Below are 18,114 nucleotides of genomic sequence, written 5' to 3' on the forward strand. Positions count from 1 at the left end.
CACTGATGTTGGATGATGGGGTCTGGCTCACAGTCTGCATTTCAATTCATCCCAAAGGTGCTCAGTGGGGGCCTACCAGACTCAGTAAACCAGTTCTGAATGGATCTCGCACATAGGTGTTGAAAAGGTTGGATACATGCAATTCTTAAAAACTTGGAGGATGGATTTTTTGAGTCTCCAGAATTAAGGTGACTACACTTTATGTGTTGAGTTGTTTCAATCCGCAGTTGGGTACAATATGGACAAAGCCAACTGTTGGGATAAATACACTTATAAAAATGTCCATATTTGACCCAACCATGAGTTGAAACAACCCAAAAAGGATTCATTTAAAGCCAACAAAGGATGCACTTTGATTCTTCTTTACCATAATTAAGGGGACTACATTGTAAATGGTGGGTTGTTTGAATCTACAGTTGGGTACAATATGGACAACACCAACTGTTGGGTAAAATAAACAAATAAAAATGTCAATATTTGAACAAAAATTGGTGAAATTAAAGCCAACAAATGGTTTTGGAGGATGCATTTTGATTCTTTTTACCATAATTAACTCTTTCACCGCCAGCGTTTTTAAAAAGTTGCCAGCCATCGCCAGCGTTTTTCATGATTTTCACAAAAGTTTAATGCCTTCCAGAAAATGTTCTTCTTCAAATATAAACATACAATATACCAAATGAAAGAACAGACCCTCTGCTTTCAAAAAAAAAAAAAACGTTTCATCCTACCTTGAGGAGTTCTTTTGTAATCAGCTTTTGAATATGGATAGGTTTCAGCAAAAACACTACATTTCGACCAAAAAGCTGAGATAATTCCATTTTTGTGACGGACTTTTCATAGAGATCCCATTCAGAGTGATCTTTAAAACAGACATGGACATGCAGCTGCTTGCCATAGGGCAACACTTCCGGGTTGTTGCGGAAGTAGCGGAAACTACCTGGTGGATAATAGTGGTATTGCGGAAAGACGGAAATACTCGTCATTGGCGGGGAAGCGTTTTCTCTTGATTGACGAGATATCTTGTCAATGGCGGCGAAAGAGTTAAGCGAACTACACTGTAAATGTTGGGTTGTTTCAATCTACAGTTGGGTACAATATGGACAAACCCAACTGCTGGGTTAAATAAACCTACAGAAATATCCATATTTGAACCAACAATGGGTTGAAAACCCAAAATGGGTTCATATAAAGCCAACAAATGGGTTTGGGGAATGCATTTTGATTCTTCTTTACCAGAATTAAGGGGGCTACAGTTGGGTACAATATGGACAAAGCCAACTGTTGGGTTAAATAAACCAATAAAAATGTCCCTATTTGAACCAAAATGGGTAGAGATTTAAAGCCAACAAATGAGTTTGGAGGATGCATTTTGATTCTTCTTTACCAGAATTAAGGGGACTACACTGTAAACGTTGGGTCGTTTCAATCCACAGTTGGGTACAATATGGACAAATCCAACTGTTGGTTAAATAAACCTATAAAATATGCATATTTGACCCAACCATGGGCTGAAAACCCAAAATGGGTTCATTTACAGCCAACAAATGGGTTTGGAGGATGCACTTTAATTCTTCTTCACCATAATTCACGTGACTACACTGTAAATGTTGGTTTGTTTCAATCTACAGTTGGGTACAATATGGACAAACCCAACTGCTGGTTAAATAACCTATAAAAATGTCAATATTTGAACCAAAATGGGTTCGTTTAAAGCCAACAAATGGGTTTGGAGGATGCATTTTATCCTTCTTTACCATAATTAAGGGGGCTACACTGTAAATGTTGGGTTGTTTCAATCTACAGTTGGGTACAATATGGACAAACACAACTGTTGGGTTAAATAAACCAATAAAAATGTCAATATTTGAACCAAAAAGGGTTCGGTTTAAGCCAACAAATGGGTTTGGAGGATGCATTTTGATTCTTCTTTACCATAATTAAGGGGACTACACTGTAAATGTTGGGTTGTTTCAATCCACAGTTGGATACAATATGAACAAACCCAAACGTTGGTTAAATAAACTTAAAAAAATGTCCATATTGGACCCAAAATGGGTGGATTTAAAGCTAACAAATGGGTTTGGAGGATGCATTTTATTCTTCTTTACCATAATTAAGGGGGCTACACTGTAAATGTTGGGTTGTTTCAATCTACAGTTGTGTACAATATGGACAAACCCAACTGTTGGGTTAAATAAACCAATAAAATGTCAATATTTGAACCAAAATGGGTTCGGTTTAAGCCAACAAATGGGTTTGGAGGATGCATTTTGATTCTTCTTTACCATAATTAAGGGGGCTACAGGTACACTGTAAATTTTGGGTTGTTTCAATTTACAGTTGGGTACAATATGGACAAACCCAACTGTTGGGTTAAATAAACCAATAAAAATGTCAATATTTGAACCAAAAAGGGTTCGGTTTAAGTCAACAAATGGGTTTGGAGGATGCATTTTGATTCTTCTTTACCATAATTAAGGGGACTACACTGTAAATGTTGGGTTGTTTCAATCCACAGTTGGATACAATATGAACAAACACAAACGTTGGTTAAATAAACTTATAAAATGTCCATATTGGACCCAAAATGGGTGGATTTAAAGCCAACAAATGGGTTTGGAGGATGCATTTTATCCTTCTTTACCATAATTAAGGGGGCTACACTGTAAATGTTGGGTTGTTTCAATCTACAGTTGGATACAATATGGACAAACACAACTGCTGGTTAAATAAACTATAAAATGTCCATATTTGACCCAAAATAGGTTACTTTAAAGCCAAGAAATGGGTTTGGAGAATGCATTTTAACCTTCTTTACCATAATTAAGGGGGCTACACTGTAAATGTTGGGTTGTTTCAATCGACAGTTGGATACAATATGAACAAACCCAAACGTTGGTTAAATAAATGTATAAAAATGTCCATATTGGACCCAACCATAGGTTAAAACATCCAAAAATTGATTAATTTAAAGCCAACAAATGGGTTTGGAGGATGAATTTTGATTCTTTTTTTACCAGAATTAAGGGGACTAGACTGTAAATGTTGGGTTGTTTTAATCCACGGTTGAGTACAATATGGACAAACCCAACTGTTGGGTTAAATAAACCAACAAATATGTAAAAATCCAAATTTGACCCAACCAAAACACCAAAATGGGTTAATTTAAAGCAAACAAACGGGTGTCGATGATGCATTTTGATTCTTCTTACCAGAATGAAGGGGACTACATTCAAAAAAAAATGTTGGGTTGTTTCAATGCACAGTTGGGTATAATACCTATAAAAATGTCTATATTTGACCCAACCATGGGTTGAAAACCCAAACTCCTTTTAAGCCAACAAATGGGTTTGGAGGATGCATTTTGATTATTCTTTACCATAATTAAAGGGACTACACTGTAAATGTTGGGTTGTTTGAATCTGGACAAACACAACTGCTGTGTTAAATAAACCTATAAAAATGTCCATATTTGACCCAAAATGGGATAATGTAAAGCCAAGAAATGGGTTTGGAGGATGCATTTAGATTTTTTTAGCAGAATTAGGTGGACTATACTGTAAATGTTGGGTCATTTTAATCAATAGTTGGCTACAATATGGACAAACCCAACTTTTGGGTTAAATTAACCTATAAAAAATATCAATTTTTGACCCAACCATGTGTTGAAACAACCCAAAATGGGTTCATTTAAACCCAACAAATGGGTTTGTCCATATTACCCCACCATGAGTTGAAACAACCCAGCAATATAAAGTGTAGCCAAAGGGCCACACACTGTAACTTATTTCCTATCAGACATCCATTGGATTTACACAGTATAGCGAAAAAGAAGGATGTAGGAAGCGCTGGCAATCTAGCGACTTTGGCTCCGGTCCACGACTGTCCATTGAGTAATGCTGTCTGAAAATTGGCATGCCAGTGAACAGCTCACTGAGGTGAATCACATGACATTACGGAGGTCACGCATGGGTCCAGCCACCTAAAGAGCCACGTTACAAGCAAGAAATAGAGTATTTTACAGACCACTGATCCACCTGCCTTCTTCAGAACTCTCAAATTCACTTTTTAATCGAAATCCAAGAGCAATACACTGGACACAAAACTAGTCACACTTTAGCGGTCTGCCACAGGACCCCCAGAGAAACCGGTTTGTGTTTTTAAAAGGGAACTTTACCATCACAGAAAAGTCTCACAGAACGCTGAATTTTAAATGATAGCACCTGGCTGGATAACAAACCTTGAGAGATCAAACTGACAGCAGCAAACACCTTAGAGACAGCACGTCTTTTGTGGTTCACATGCACATGTGTGCAAATGTCACAGGACGCCAGAGAATCGCTTTGGTGGCATCTGTTCCTCTATTTTTTCCAAAAGTGTTGTTTCATACTTAAACAATTAAAATGAAATATCTATCTTTGCTTAATGATTAAAAAAATTAAAAACAACTCAGCACCTCCCCAATATCTAATATAATTGAGGTTTGATTACTTATACAATGAAGTGTACCGACTCATGCTTTTTGTAATTTGAAATATTTTCAGCTTTATTGAAAGACCGCAATTGGTTGATTTCTCTTGGGCATAGCGCAGCGCTGTACAAAAGACTATATTACAATCACTGGATTAAACAAACGTGGCACGTTGAGAGCGATGATTAATTCATGGAGGTATTCTCTATTTCATACATTTATGAAGGACATTACTCGTTAAAATACATTTATGTATTCCAAGCACACCTGGCTTTACTTTGCAGGGAACTACACTAACCTTTTCCACTGGTGGCACTTGTGCTACCAACTTTTTCAGTTACTGGCGCAAAATATGATTTGGTCGCACATATTTTTTTCAAGTTATATTAAGGCGCTCTGGTTAATAATGAACAATAATGAAACTGTATTGCATACAGATATGCTTTTTATTTTACTTGCCATCTTTTAAACCACATGCCGCCTTGTTTTCTTAAACGTTGCAGTCCGTGTTTCCCACAGATCTGAAATTTACTTGGTGGTGGTAACCGGTAAAAAGGGCAATCATTACCCACTGACAAATAATGGTCTACTATAGACCGTTTCAGCAGTAACAACATAAACAAGCGGCTGCACGTAACTTTCGGTAAACTCCGCTAAGAATAAATAACAACAAAGTTCTTTAAACGTAGTTTATTTCTATAACAACCAAAACAACATCACATAGATTACCTAGAAAACCAAAACATTTGGTATTTTCGACGAAGCGTTTGTTCAAGAGATCAGTTTAGCAACTAGTCAGACCATTAAAAAAACGAAACCGGAAGTAAGGTTAGGATCCAGACGTGTATCACGTGCGTCCGATGAAACCGTCTATACATATGACGAAGAACTAATAATGTGTGACACAACACAATACTTTGATTTATTGAAAATTAATATTAATTTCACATTATATTTCATTAATCTAAACACTCCAAACTTTCTTTGCCATTAACAAAGCTGACACTGTTTGTCAAAGCACCACGAAAACACTTACTGTTTTTGCACTGATATATGAAGCAATTAGACCCCTTTTATCAAACTCAATATAATACAATACTATGTATAGTATATTAATAGACAGTGCAGGTCTATAGATTATAAATGTGACTGATGTTATGACTGATGTTATAATGGTAATAATTTCTATTAAATAGGCACTTTTACTGCTTCTGCTCTATCTTTCTATTTCTCTCTTGCCGATTTAAAAAGCTTAATCCACTTATTATTTCAATAATATTATTCCACTTATTTTATTTTCAAATCTACTTTCTGTCAATGGGCTTGACATTAGCACTGCTTTTTTGCTACAATCTGTGCAAACTTAATATGGATATGGTTTTAGAAAAGATATGGTTTATTAATAATAAGATTATTAAAAACATGTGAGAAAGAAAACGCAGCGCGTGGTCGTAACAAGAACCATCGCCATAGAAACCGAAGGCACGCTAAACTGCACTCGAGCTTTAGCGCGGTAGCGCTCATGGCCGTTTTCCGATCGACTCGGGTTATAAACTCAATATTAATCAGACTTGGGACCCAAAGTAATTAAACTAGGACCTAACCGGACCCGACAGACCATTTAAAATATAAACCCGGAACCATACGGGTCCCGCGTCCTCAGTGAAGAAAGACCTCTGCTCAAGTTCAGAAACATGGAAGACACTGCGCTTGCGTCGCGTCGCACCCAATTCATTGAGAAACAGCTGAGCACGCAAACGCACACTGATGGGGAGAGACACGACGTGCTTTCACGCAAAATGAAACCAACGTGTTGATGGCTCAGAGCACGTTATAAAACGTATTCTTAAAATCCACATTTATGTTTTAATAAATGCTCATAGTAAATCATAGCATATTGTCTAAAACATTAGGTAGCACATTTGCGACCCATTAAAAATTAGGGTCGCAACGGCAGTTCAAAAGGTCGCATATGCGACCATTTTGGTCGCAGTGTAGCTCCCTGCTTTGAAACTTTCAGCACCAGAGTCAAGGGACAGCTCCCACTTCTATACACCGAAAAGTGTTCTCGTGTTCTGTTTAGGGTTTGAGAGATACGAAGCCTCTTTTAATGGATCAAAAACATTAAAACATGAAAGCATCAAGCTGATGCTTCACAATTTAATTATGAACAAAATCAATATGATTACATGTTTTAAAAGACTGCATTTCTGTTAGTGGTCTCAGAAAAAAACAGACTGAATAAATATTAGAAAAATCCTACATGCACGATATTAGGGTTCATTCGGGGTCCACACTTTGAAGAACTTTTAAGCACCTTAAAAAACTTCTTGAATGTCCTATCAGAAACGTCGTAATACATTTCGATTGCCTTTACGCTTTGCACTTAGAAAAAAGAGTCAAAACAGACTGATCTTATGGAAAGTTGTGTTATAGTCATGCAAAATTTGATCAATTCATTTGTTTACATGGTACAAAATTCAGCTTTTTTTGTGCCTTGAGCACAAATGTTTAATTTCGTGACTTTTTTATATTTCTATAAATAGTTTTTCGTGTCCGTGGCATGACTTTCTTTTTTTCATTTCTTTTTATGTATTGTTTTCTCATTGTTATTTCCTATTTTCTTACCATTGTCGCTTGTTTGGGGTTAGGATCACTTTCTGTTACATTTTTAGACATCCAAACCACAACTCTAACCACAACTCAAGGCAAGAATAGTTTTAAAAGCGGAAGAAAAACATGTAGAAACCAATACTTAAAACTACATCCAGACCCCAAATGTAACCCCAACCCTAAGCGACAATGATTTTAAAAAAGTGGAAAAACTGAGAAAACAATACATAAAATGACACGAAAAAGAAAATTGTGCCACGGACACGAAAAATTATTTATACAAATTCATGTGAGTGTCACAAAAAAGACATTAAAAAACATTTTAAAAAATATAAAAAAGTTGAATTTTGTGCCATGGACGCAAATAAATTGATCAAAATAGCAAAATTTGATCAATTTATTCGTGTCCATAGTATGAAATTTAGCTTTTTTTGTGCCTTGATCACAATTTTTTTTAACATAAAATACATAAAATGACACGAAAAAGAAAGTTGTGCCACGGACACGAAAAACTATTTATAAAAATTCATGTATAAAAAAGGTGAATTTTGTGCCATGGACACAAATAAATTCATCAAATTTTGCGTGACTATAACACGACTTTTCTTGAGATCATGTTGGTCTCAAGCTGACACAGAACTTTTTAAAATGTACTATTATGTATACATTTGGTACAAAATGATGTACTAATATGCACTTTTTGGTACCAGAATGTAACTCTGATGTCCTAATACTGTATTAACTCTTTAGCTGCAAAAGCACTTTTCGAAAGGGTACCGCCCCATTTTTTACCATGATTGCTCTTACAGGAACAAAGAGCAAATTTCTTCGTATCATTAAAGCATTTCTTAAGAATATTTAAGCCTCTATGTACCTAACAGAGGTACAGGGAACCCCAAATAGTGTGCTAAGACTCATTTCATTTTCCATGTACATGCTTGTATAGTTTCAGCACCGGAGAGTGCAACCAGAACCACTTTCATGAGCTCAGGACGCTTACTGCATGTGTTTCAAGACCATTCTAATAGCAAGTGTAATAGCAACAAACATTTCTACTACTCATTTTACATGCATTGACTATCTTATCTGCATATATGTTGTAGCAGTACACAAACATGTTAATTTACAGTGCTAGCTGTACTTTTGGATTTTATTATCCTCCCACACAAACTGTGATAGACAATACCATGCAGTCACCTCCTAAAAAAATATGCATGTCAACTTTGTTGTTAAACAGAAGAATAAAGCTTCAACAATGTCTGCCTTGGCTTTTACTTAAAGGGAAAACGTATATCAGAGAAAGTCATTCTCGAGAGAAGATCAGAGTAAAAGAGCTAATGGTCAATAAGCACCGTGACTGTACGCTGCTTCAGCACTACCAGTGCAAGTCTAAGCAAAATTCTGATCTTACTGCCAATGTGATCTTCCCATTTACTTTCACTGCAGAATCAATTAACTGGTAGACTTTCAAACAGACTGCTCTAATACATCCTTGCCTTCTATGACAAAATATCTCTTACTTTCAAATCTACTCAATGCACAGAAAGTTTAGCCTTGTGCATTTAACATCTCTGTTAGAAACGAGGAGAAATGTATAGCTTTAATGCATGTAAGTCACTTTGGATAAAAAGTGTCTGCCACATGTATAAATGTAAAGGTAGAAGGTAGCAAAAAGCGTGTGATCAAGCACAGTCATGTCATTTATAAAATGCCAGAAGCATCTTTCTTTTTAAGTTTAATTCTTCCCAAGTAAAAATTGTACAACTGTACACTGTATAATGTTTTGACAGGTCTACAATAAATCATAAAAAGCTTAATATTAAATAAGGTTATGCCAACAAAGCTAATGTATGGATCAGCTTTTATAGGGTAAAAGTCATCAACAGTCAACCAAATACTGTATAAAACAGGTGCATAAAAACGCATGAAACTACCAGCTTCGTTTGTTCTCAGTGCCATTACATAGATTAAATCACACAGACGATACATTGATAGCCATTTAAGTGCATGGGAATATTATATCCTCTCTCTAGTTTTCAATACACCTCCAATATAAAGTTCCCTCAAGCACAATTCCTGTATCTCCTTATAGTATGTTGATTAGATAGTTTAAATTAAAGTCAGACCCTTTCATCCCAAATTCATCCGAATATTCTGGTTGCCTGGACATTTATACGCTATAAACGAAGAAAGGATGTCTTACCCACTCTTCTGTTCACAGATGACGCTTGATAAATCCAAGAACTGAAGTGAAACTACTTCTCCATCTCTACAATGAAACGTGCGTAACTTTCCACGGGATTTCAGCACTTGAAGAATGAGATACTGGAAAACGCAGGTGAGCTTTTCTGGCAGTGTTTAGAAGAGGAGAGAGTGTGAACACCGGAGTCGCGTCTTCCACCGGCGGTTCGTGTCTTTTACCGCAATCTCACGCGCTGCTGATGCGGTGCCTGTGCGATAACGCATACAAATCGCTCCACGCGCGAGGCTCTCCGTGCCGCGGCTGCGCACTGCTTCCCAGGGTCCTAAAGCTGATACGCAGCACCACTGAACTTGAATTGCTGTATTACGTCTACAATAGTATCTTAATAATTGAACAGCTTGCCTAACTGTCTTGGTTGAACTGCTTTCTGAATGTGTTATAGCTTGGTTAACTTTTACAAACAGTATTCATCAGATCAACTGTCCCGCGGTTTCTTCCAGGACTTTTCCTCCATTTCTGCAATATTGGGAGGTTTAAGATTGCTGTCGTGACACACTTTCCTAATATATTGCTAAAAATACAACGGTTCGATTACAATCCAGAAAACACTACTTTGTTTTTGCAATTGGTGATGTAAAATCAACATACTAACATATTGAACATTTTACATTTTAATTTTTTAACAACTTTACTCTTCATAACATTTCCTATTCCTCGTTTTTCCCTATCTGCTGTTGTTGTACTAGTCAAATATATTCTGACTGTTATGCTACTTTGCAACAATGCAGATTATGCATGAAAATGGAAATATGATCGAATTGCGATTATTCAATTCAAAGGAATTTCTACAGCACTTTTCACAAATGTGCATTGTTGCAAAGCAGCTTTAAATAAATCTTTGAAAAAACAAAAGAAAAAAAAACACAAGGAGGAAATATTAAAATTAAATAAACTATAAAATGCGAGGCATTAAGATACATGGTTTTAAAATAAATTATATTAATGCAAATATTTGTATATACATAAGATGACCTACTGAGGAGATGACAAAAAAAAACGTTTTAAGTGTAAATGCGTTCCAAGAAAGATTCGGTACGATGACGTAGTTTTGTAGGCTAAAGCTGCGGTCACACTAAACTTTGAACATGCAAGTAGCCAATCTGTCGGACTTTGCGGGAGTATCATCAATATCATAAATATGATATTTGGCTTCGTCCATTCCCAGCTAACAATTTTACGTTATAAAAACGTTCCCGGAACGTCTTACGAAAGTTTGGAAAACGTTTATTTTTTAACGTTCTTACAACGTTAAAAGCGTCCAGTTTTTTAGACGTGGTATTAACGTTAATGTGTGGTTATAAGAACGTTATTCAAAACGTTTTTAGAAAGGTTCAGTCTGTTGTTATATTAATGGTCTAATAACGTTTTTAAAAACGTTATTGAAACGTACCATTCACCATTATATTCATGTTCTCAGAACGTTTTTTTAACGTTCGTAACAGGTTATAAAAACATTGTTTAAACGTTCTTACACAGTACAAACGTCCAGTTTTTTAGACGTAGTATTAACGTTATTGTTTGGTTACAAGAACGTTTTTAAAAACGTTTCTAGAATTGTTCGGTTTGTTGTTATGTTAATGTTCTAAGAACGTGTTTTAAAACGTTATTAAAACATTCCAATCACCATGATATTACTGTTCTAAGGACGTTTTTAAAACCGTTCTTGAAACGTCCCATTTGCCATTATATTAATGTTCTAGGAACGTTTTTCTAACGTTTGTAACTGGTTACAAAAACATTCGGTTGAAACGTTCTAGGAACGTTAAAAACGTCCAGTTTTTTAGACGTAGTATTAACGTTATTGTTTGGTTACAAGAACGTTTTTAAAAACGTTTCTAGAATGGTTCGGTTTGTTGTTATGTTAATGTTCTAAGAACGTGTTTTAAAACGTTATTAAAACATTCCAATCACCATGATATTACTGTTCTAAGGACGTTTTTAAAACCGTTCTTGAAACGTGCCATTTGCCATTATATTAATGTTCTAGGAACGTTTTTCTAACGTTTGTAACTGGTTACAAAAACATTCGGTTGAAACGTTCTAGGAACGATAAAAACGTCCAGTTTTTTAGACGTAGTATTAACGTTATTGTTTGGTTACAAGAACGTTTTTAAAAACGTTTCTAGAATGGTTCGGTTTGTTGTTATGTTAATGTTCTAAGAACGTGTTTTAAAACGTTATTAAAACATTCCAATCACCATGATATTACTGTTCTAAGGACGTTTTTAAAACCGTTCTTGAAACGTCCCATTTGCCATTATATTAATGTTCTAGGAACGTTTTTCTAACGTTTGTAACTGGTTACAAAAACATTCGGTTGAAACGTTCTAGGAACGTTAAAAACGTCCAGTTTTTTAGACGTAGTATTAACGTTATTGTTTGGTTACAAGAACGTTTTTAAAAACGTTTCTAGAATGGTTCGGTTTGTTGTTATGTTAATGTTCTAAGAACGTGTTTAAAAACGTTATTAAAACATTCCAATCACCATGATATTACTGTTCTAAGGACGTTTTTAAAACCGTTCTTGAAACGTCCCATTTGCCATTATATTAATGTTCTAAGAACGTTTTTCTAACGTTTGTAACTGGTTACAAAAACATTCGGTTGAAACGTTCTAGGAACGATAAAAACGTCCAGTTTTTTAGACGTAGTATTAACGTTATTGTTTGGTTACAAGAACGTTTTTAAAAACGTTTCTAGAATGGTTCGGTTTGTTGTTATGTTAATGTTCTAAGAACGTGTTTTAAAACGTTATTAAAACATTCCAATCACCATGATATTACTGTTCTAAGGACGTTTTTAAAACCGTTCTTGAAACGTCCCATTTGCCATTATATTAATGTTCTAGGAACGTTTTTCTAACGTTTGTAACTGGTTACAAAAACATTCGGTTGAAACGTTCTAGGAACGATAAAAACGTCCAGTTTTTTAGACGTAGTATTAACGTTATTGTTTGGTAACAAGAACGTTTTTAAAAACGTTTCTAGAATGGTTCGGTTTGTTGTTATGTTAATGTTCTAAGAACGTGTTTCAAAACGTTATTAAAACATTCCAATCACCATGATATTACTGTTCTAAGGACGTTTTTAAAACCGTTCTTGAAACGTCCCATTTGCCATTATATTAATGTTCTCAAAACGTTTTTCTAACGTTTGTGACAGGTTATAAAAACATTATGTTTTAAACGTTCTTAGAACGTTAAAAGCGTCCAGTTTTTTAGACATAGTATTAACGTTACTGTTTGGTTATAAGAACGTTATTTAAAACGTTTTTAGAAAGGTTCAGTCTGTTGTTGTAATAATGTTCTAAGAACATTTTTAAAAACGTTATTAAAACGTTCCATTTACCATTATAGTAATGTTCTCAGAACGTTTTTCTAACGTTTGTAACAGGTTACAAAAACATTATGTTCTAAACGTTCTTAGAACGTTAAAAACTACGTTTTGACATTTTTATAAACTTTGTTTGGTTATGATAAAGTTATTAGAAAGTTTTTTAGAACGTTCCAGTCTTGTTATAAAAATGTTCCAATAACTTTAAAACATATGTTTAATCCCCATTGTATTAACGTTTTCCTAACGTTTGCATTAAATTATAAAAACTTTGCTGAAGTTTTTTTGGTTATAAGAACATTATTCAAAACATTTTTAGAGGAACATTCAAGTCACTTGTCAGGGACAGAAGACAACAGAGGCAGAGAGTAAAATCAAACAGTTTATTAAAAGTTGTGGTAAATTGTAATGGTAAAAAATGAAAGACCAGGTGAAGAGCAGGCACAAACACACCACCCAGTCACAGGTGTATTCCAGAGTATCCAAATATCCAACACAGATGATGACAATGACTGGAAGCCTCTGGTAGATAGAGTCAGATTAGTCCATGCAGCATACAAACATAGCTAGCACTGGACAGTGTGTTTGTGTGTGAGAGTCTTAAATGGTGCAGAGATGATAAGGTGTGCCAGGTGATCGTGATTAGTAATTGGGTGATTTTGATCTGGTGAAGTGAGTGAGGGAAAAACCTGGCAAATCCGTTACATCACTCACAATGTTTTTTTATATATATTTTAAAAAATAACATTCCTTTCACTTAAATATTCTCAATGTAAATGTTATTGCAATTATATTTGTCTCTAAAATTCCAATATAGAAATTATAAAATGGAAAGCTAAAAGATTATTCATTAGACTTCCCACCCCACAGTTGAGTCAAGACTGGAACATTGAAATAATCAATTAGATTAAAATAAAATGTGACTGAATCACAAAAACCAGTCATAAGTAGCACATGTATATTTGTAGCAATAGCCAACAATTCATTTTATAGCTCAAAATGTTAGGTTTTTATTTATGCAAAAAAGCATTAGGATATTAATCCAGGACTAGGCATTTTTATTTTTCTCATCCTTACATTTACTTACATTTCTTTAAATCTAGGGCTGGGCCGATACAACTTTTTCATGTCTGATACCGATGTCGATGCCATAACCTTGAGTATTTGTTGATACCTAAACCTAACCAGTTACAAACGTTAGAAAAACGTTCTTAACCGTTAATATAATGACAAATTGAAGGTTTCAAGAACGGTTTTAAAAACGTCCTTAGAACATTAATATCATGGTGATTGGAATGTTTTAATAACGTTTTGAAACACGTTCTTAGAACATTAACATAACAACAAACCAAACCATTCTAGAAACGTTTTTAAAAACGTTCTTGTAACCAAACAATAACGTTAATACTACGTCTAAAAAACTGGACGTTTGTGCTGTGTAAGAACGTTTAAACAATGTTTTTATAACCTGTTACGAACGTTAGAAAAACGTTCTGAGAACATGAATATAATGGTGAATGGAACGTTTCAATAACGTTTTTAAAAACGTTATTAGACCATTAATATAACAACAGACTGAACCAACCACACATTAACGTTAATACCACGTCTAAAAAACTGGACGCTTTTAACGTTGTAAGAACGTTAAAAAATAAACGTTTTCCAAACTTTCGTAAGACGTTCCGGGAACATACACAATAGTAAAGTTTTCAATACTAGGTTATGAAGAACGTTCTGCTAACTATGCAAATATAATGTTTGCAATGCTACCGTTTGAAGAACGTTACATTACATACACAATAGTAACGTTTTCCATGCTAGGGTGTGCAGAATGTTCTGATAACAAAGCAATTATAATGTTTGCAATGCTACCATTTTAAGAACGTTACATGACATACAAAATGGTAATGTTTTCAATGTTACCATTTTAAGAATGTTACATTACAAACACAATGATAACGTTTTCAATGTTACAGTTTTAAGAACGTTACATTACATACACAATGGTAACGTTTTTAATGCTAGGGTGTGCAGAATGTTCTGATAACAAAGCAAATATAACGTTTGCAATGCTACCGTTTTAAGAATGTTACATTACATACACAATGGTAACGTTTTTAATGTTACAGTTTTAAGAACGTTACATTACATACACAATGTTAACGTTTTTAATGCTAGGGTGTGCAGAAAGTTCTGATAACAAAGCAATTATAACGTTTGCAATGCTACCGTTTTAAGAACGTTACATTACATACACAATGGTAACGTTTTTAATGTTACAGTTTTAAGAACGTTACATTACATACACAATGTTAACGTTTTTAATGCTAGGGTGTGCAGAATGTTCTGATAACAAAGCAATTATAACGTTTGCAATGCTATCGTTTTAAGAATGTTACATTACATACACAATGGTAACGTTTTTAATGTTACAGTTTTAAGAACGTTACATTACATACACAATGTTAACGTTTTTAATGCTAGGGTGTGCAGAAAGTTCTGATAACAAAGCAATTATAACGTTTGCAATGCTACCGTTTTAAGAACGTTACATTACATACATAATGGTAACGTTTTTAATGTTACAGTTTTAAGAACGTTACATTACATACACAATGGTAACGTTTTTAATGCTAAGGTGTGCAGAATGTTCTGATAACAAAGCAAATATAACGTTTGCAATGCTACCGTTTTAAGAATGTTACATTACATACACAATGGTAACGTTTTTAATGTTACAGTTTTAAGAACGTTACATTACATACACAATGTTAACGTTTTTAATGCTAGGGTGTGCAGAATGTTCTGATAACAAAGCAATTATAACGTTTGCAATGCTACCGTTTTAAGAACGTTACATTACATACACAATGGTAACGTTTTCAATGTTACAGTTTTAAGAACGTTACATTACATACACAATGTTAACGTTTTTAATGCTAGGGTGTGCAGAAAGTTCTGATAACAAAGCAATTATAACGTTTGCAATGCTACCGTTTTAAGAACGTTACATTACATACACAATGGTAACGTTTTCAATGTTACCGTTTTAAGAACGTTCCATTACATACACAATGGTAACGTTTTCCATGCTAGGGTGTGCAGAATGTTCTGATAACAAAGCAAATATAACGTTTGCAATGCTGCCGTTTTAAGAATGTTACATTACATACACAATGGTAACGTTTTCAATGTTACAGTTTTAAGAACGTTACATTACATACACAATGGTAACGTTTTTAATGCTAGGGTGTGCAGAAAGTTCTGATAACAAAGCAATTATAACGTTTGCAATGCTACCGTTTTAAGAACGTTACATTACATACACAATGGTAACGTTTTCAATGTTACCGTTTTAAGAACGTTACATTACATACACAATGGTAACGTTTTTAATGCTAGGGTGTGCAGAAAGTTCTGATAACAAAGCAATTATAACGTTTGCAATGCTACCGTTTTAAGAACATTATCTTACATACAAAATGCTAATGTTTTCAATGTTGTCGTTTTAAGAACGTTACATTACATACACAATGGTAACGTTGTCAATGTTGCCGTTTTAAGAACGTTCCATTACATACACAATGGTAACGTTTTCCATGCTAGGGTGTGCAGAATGTTCTGATAACAAAGCAAATATAACGTTTGCAATGCTACCGTTTTAAGAATGTTACATTACATACACAATGGTAACGTTTTCAATGTTACAGTTTTAAGCATGTTACATTACATACACAATGGTAACGTTTTTAATGCTAGGGTGTGCAGAAAGTTCTGATAACAAAGCAATTATAACGTTTGCAATGCTACCGTTTTAAGAACGTTACATTACATACACAATGGTAACGTTTTTAATGCTAGGGTGTGCAGAAAGTTCTGATAACAAAGCAATTATAACGTTTGCAATGCTACCGTTTTAAGAACGTTACATTACATACACAATGGTAACGTTTTTAATGCTAGGGTGTGCAGAAAGTTCTGATAACAGCAATTATAACGTTTGCAATGCTACCGTTTAAGAACGTTACATTACATACACAATGGTAACGTTTTCCATGCTAGGGTGTGCAGAATGTTCTGATAACAAAGCAAATATAACGTTTGCAATGCTACCGTTTTAAGAATGTTACATTACATACACAATGGTAACTTTTTCAATGTTACAGTTCTAAGAACGTTACATTACATACACAATGGTAAAGTTTTTAATGCTAGGGTGTGCAGAAAGTTCTGATAACAAAGCAATTATAACGTTTGCAATGCTACCGTTTTAAGAACGTTACATTACATACACAATGGTAACGTTTTTAATGCTAGGGTGTGCAGAAAGTTCTGATAACAAAGCAATTATAACGTTTGCAATGCTACCGTTTTAAGAACATTATCTTACATACAAAATGCTAATGTTTTCAATGTTGTCGTTTTAAGAACGTTACATTACATACACAATGGTAACATTTTCCGTGCTAGGGTGTGCAGAATGTTCTGATAACAAAGCAAATATAACGTTTGCAATGCTACAGTTTTAAGAACGTTACATGACATACAAAATGGTAATGTTTTCAATGTTAATGTTTTAAGAACGTTACATTACATACACAATGGTAACGTTTTCAAGGTTACCGTTTTAAGAACGTTATATTACATACACAATGGTAACGTTTTCAAGGCTAGGGTGTGCAGAATGTTCTGCTAACAAAGCAATTTTAACGTTTGCAATGCTACCAATTTAAGAATGTTACATTACATACACAATGGTAACGTTTTTAATGCTAGGGTGTGCAGAATGTTCTGATAACAAAGCAATTATAACGTTTGCAATGCTACCGTTTTAAGAACGTTACATGACATACAAAATGGTAACGTTTTCAATGTTAATGTTTTAAGAACGTTACATTACATACACAATGGTAACGTTTTCAAGGTTACCGTTTTAAGAACGTTATATTACATACACAATGGTAACGTTTTCAAGGCTAGGGTGTGCAGAATGTTCTGCTAACAAAGCAATTTTAACGTTTGCAATGCTACCAATTTAAGAATGTTACATTACATACACAATGGTAACGTTTTTAATGCTAGGGTGTGCAGAATGTTCTGATAACAAAGCAATTATAACGTTTGCAATGCTACCGTTTTAAGAACGTTACATGACATACAAAATGGTAATGTTTTCAATGTTAATGTTTTAAGAACGTTACATTACATACACAATGGTAACGTTTTCAAGGTTACCGTTTTAAGAACGTTATATTACATACACAATGGTAACGTTTTCAAGGCTAGGGTGTGCAGAATGTTCTGCTAACAAAGCAATTTTAACGTTTGCAATGCTACCGTTTTAAGAATGTTACATTACATACACAATGGTAACGTTTTTAATGCTAGGGTGTGCAGAATGTTCTGATAACAAAGCAATTATAACGTTTGCAATG

At 34.4% G+C, this 18,114-nt stretch overlaps 1 protein-coding gene across 1 annotated transcript in view; it reads right to left on the reverse strand.

Moving 5' to 3' along the window:
- robo1 (roundabout, axon guidance receptor, homolog 1 (Drosophila)) overlaps window positions 1–9,549 on the reverse strand; it is a 338,077-nt gene extending 328,528 nt beyond the window's left edge. The window contains exon 1 of the mRNA XM_073862979.1: window positions 9,288–9,549. The gene's annotated coding sequence lies outside the window, so the exon portion shown is untranslated. The remainder of the gene's footprint in view (window positions 1–9,287) is intronic.
- Window positions 9,550–18,114: the final 8,565 nt, after the last annotated feature.

The sequence above is a fragment of the Misgurnus anguillicaudatus genome, chromosome 24, assembly GCF_027580225.2.
Source record: "Misgurnus anguillicaudatus chromosome 24, ASM2758022v2, whole genome shotgun sequence".
Lineage (NCBI taxonomy): Eukaryota > Metazoa > Chordata > Actinopteri > Cypriniformes > Cobitidae > Misgurnus > Misgurnus anguillicaudatus.